Genomic DNA, 3,755 nt, shown 5'->3' on the forward strand with positions numbered 1-3,755 from the left:
AAGTGTGACGCAATCCTCACACTGTGTGAAGAGTCAGGCAGGTACACAGCTGGAAGTGACACAATCCTCACACTGTGTGAAGAGTCAGGCAGGTACACAGCTGGAAGTGTGATGCAATCCTCACACTGTGTGAAGAGTCAGGCAGGTACACAGCTGGAAGTGTGATGCAATCCTCACACTGTGTGAAGAGTCAGGCAGGTACACAGCTGGAAGTGTGACACAATCCTCACACTGTGTGAAGAGTCAGGCAGGTACACAGCTGGAAGTGACACAATCCTCACACTGTGTGAAGAGTCAGGCAGGTACACAGCTGGAAGTGTGACACAATCCTCACACTGTGTGAAGAGTCAGGCAGGTACACAGCTGGAAGTGTGACACAATCCTCACACTGTGTGAAGAGTCAGGCAGGTACACAGCTGGAAGTGATGCAATCCTCACACTGTGTGAAGAGTCAGGCAGGTACACAGCTGGAAGTGTGATGCAATCCTCACACTGTGTGAAGAGTCAGGCAGGTACACAGCTGGAAGTGTGATGCAATCCTCACACTGTGTGAAGAGTCAGGCAGGTACACAGCTGGAAGTGTGATGCAATCCTCACACTGTGTGAAGAGTCAGGCAGGTACACAGCTGGAAGTGTGACACAATCCTCACACTGTGTGAAGAGTCAGGCAGGTACACAGCTGGAAGTGTGACACAATCCTCACACTGTGTGAAGAGTCAGGCAGGTACACAGCTGGAAGTGTGATGCAATCCTCACACTGTGTGAAGAGTCAGGCAGGTACACAGCTGGAAGTGACACAATCCTCACACTGTGTGAAGAGTCAGGCAGGTACACAGCTGGAAGTGTGACACAATCCTCACACTGTGTGAAGAGTCAGGCAGGTACACAGCTGGAACTGTGTGAGTGCAATCCTCACACTGTGTGAAGAGTCAGGCAGGTACACAGCTGGAAGTGTGATGCAATCCTCACACTGTGTTTTGTCATCATCTTCATTCCTCAGTTGATTTATGTGAATAATAATATCAAAACAATCAATATTATGTTGAAAAAGATATCTCTGCAATACTTTTAGCAGAGGAGAAACATTGCTGTTATTGTTGCTTTTTACAACACCATAAACATAATACTACAAAATAACAAAACCTGCATGACCATTATTATTATTATTATTATTATTATTATTATTATTATTATTATATTATTTATTATTATTATTATTATTATTGAAAGCAATGGTTAGTTGTGTGTTTGCTCACACTAAAGGGTGTTCTGTAACACTTCACGCCACATGGGAGTTATATAAATAAATAATAAATCAACAAGCATATCAGCCTCTAGCAAACAAGTATTAAAGTGAACCAGTACCTGATGCAGCAAGAATCCCTTCCCAGACTAGAAGCAAGAAAGAGCTGTCATTCATCTTCCCCGGGGACGCCAGCACAAGGTCTTTGTATTCCAACGACCAGAAGAATGGATAGAGTTTCTCATTGGGATTGAACTCCATGTCAGTGAAAGTGTAGATGTGAGATCTGCTCTCCACATTGTAAAAGGAGAGCTGCCCTTCCTCATAATCCAGATACACCCCCAGCTTCTGGGGCTTCAGACTCAGGGGGAGGGGGGTCTGGGGGTCAGTGAGAGCAGTGAACTCATCTTTACCTTCACTCCATCCCACCCCACAGTCCAGTAACCCTGCTGGGGGGTAATGCTGAACCCCCCCTTCCTCAGGGCAGACTCTCTGCTGACTCCTAATCTCCAGAATGTATTCTCTCCCACCCCCAGCTCCCAGTAGTGTCTCCCTGAGGTGAAGCCCTCCCTGCCCAGCACACAGCGCCTGGAATCAAATCTCTGGGGATTGTCAGGGAGATCCCGTCGTGTTCTTCTCACTCGTTTCACATCCACAGGCAGGGTGAGCCGGGGGTGTGCTGTATCGAGGTCCAGAGACAAACTGTCAACTGTGAAGAAGAGAGGAGACAATAATAATAATAATAATAATAATAATAATAATAATAATAATAATAATAATAATAATAATAATAATAATAAAGTGAGTGTCTATAGTGTGCTCTCTGTATCAATTATATGGCAAAAAACAAAGTGGCAGTAAAGGGTTATTTATACTGGACTCCAGCAAAGAAACTCAAAGCATACAGCTGTTTACCAAACATGAAGACAGTTTACTCAAAGTGTTCTGTCTCTATACAGGAGAAATCGCGTGACTCAGTGTGGCATTCACATGAGGTCAATGCCATGGTCACCAGCACCTTCAGCATGCAGGGCTGAGATAAGCCTGCTAACATGAAGTCACTTTTTATTATAGATGTAACACAGTGAGTGAGACGGGGCTCCTTGCTGTTCTTTTCCCCTCCACTGTGAAAGGAATCCATTGAAGAGACACATACCTGCTGAGCTGAGGATCCACTTCCATTCTAGAACACAGAAATAAAGAGAGCATTATTTTACAATCACTCCTCCTGTACTCTCTACAGTTCAGAAGATGTGTAGCACACACTAACCAGCAGGGCTGTGCTGGGGTGAGTCAGGCTGTGGATTTACACACACTCTACATACCTGATTTAAGGACCTCTCGCGCCTCACAGACTCTGTGAAAGAAGAGAGCTGGGTTACATTCTGCACACTGAGGTGTAAAATCTATTGCAGACTATTGTGGAGAGTTGCATGTAAATACAATAGGGTTGCCAGGGGTGACACAGAAACAATGTGTTGTTCACCACAATTCCCTTTTAATAACATTTGTCACAAGATCTGTGTCACAAAAAACAAGAGCAACAAATGAGCTGCTCATACAAGAGGCAGGCTTGTTCTCCCTGATAGCCAGCACACATCTCTGCAGAATAATGAACTCCTCTGTCAGCTTGGCTTGTTCTGACAGCCCCCACCTCCCTGATAGCCAGCACACATCTCTGCAGTGAAATGAACTCCTCTGTCAGCTTGGCTTGTTCTGACAGCCCCCTCCTCCCTGATAGCCAGCACACATCTCTGCAGTGAAATGAACTCCTCTGTCAGAGCCCTATGGAGTTCAGTAACATCCTCCTCCAGCTCTCTCATCACCTTGCTAGTGCTCTCATAGTGTACTGGTGACAAAACAGTCAGGTCTGAACCCACTGTTGCCTTATTGATAAAAACCCCTTTCTGCCTCTTATTGTTCCCAAAAGAATTTAAAATATTTAAAAAATGACTGTCTTTTAACCACTTCAACACCATGCCGTGCGCACGTGCGTAGAATAAAAAAACCCTTACAGTAGCATGCCATACCTGCGCACGTCAAGCTTCCCATTCTATTCTGTGAGCGGTTTCTCAGTCTAGCATTTCAGGTTTCATTCTCTAAGGCAGTGCTAGTACTGTGGAATGGGCAATGAAAGTCGGGGGAGGGTCAGGTGACATTTGTATCCAATTGCGTGTCATGAAGCGATTCCAAGTGATTCTGCGGCAGCCAGATCCATCACAATGCCTGCGCAAAGTAGCCCTGTACACACAATTGTGACAATCCCTCCAACACAAGGGAAGCAGAGACTGCAACAGGTGCAGGAAATGAAAACAAAAGAAAGGACACAAGAACAATGTGCAGTGGTTGCAAGGGCAACCCTGGGGTCTGTTGTATTGAACACTGATTTTTATTTGATAATTACTGTTGACTGATTATTACTATTGTTATTAGCAGTGTTTTTATTTTCATTGTTTAAAAGAAATGAAAATATTGAACATGGGTATGTAGTACACAGGAGCATAAAGGGTTA

At 44.6% G+C, this 3,755-nt stretch overlaps 1 long non-coding RNA gene across 1 annotated transcript; it reads right to left on the reverse strand.

Moving 5' to 3' along the window:
- Nucleotides 1-1,667: 1,667 nt before the first annotated feature.
- Nucleotides 1,668-3,516, reverse strand: LOC121312639. Its single transcript, XR_005949894.1, has 3 exons — nucleotides 2,569-3,516; nucleotides 2,400-2,426; nucleotides 1,668-1,952 (listed from the first exon to the last, which is right to left on the reverse strand). It is a non-coding gene; the product is annotated as an uncharacterized LOC121312639 (long non-coding RNA).
- Between the last annotated feature and the right edge of the window lie 239 nt (nucleotides 3,517-3,755).

This window comes from Polyodon spathula, unplaced genomic scaffold (assembly GCF_017654505.1).
Source record: "Polyodon spathula isolate WHYD16114869_AA unplaced genomic scaffold, ASM1765450v1 scaffolds_4196, whole genome shotgun sequence".
NCBI classification, from domain to species: domain Eukaryota; kingdom Metazoa; phylum Chordata; class Actinopteri; order Acipenseriformes; family Polyodontidae; genus Polyodon; species Polyodon spathula.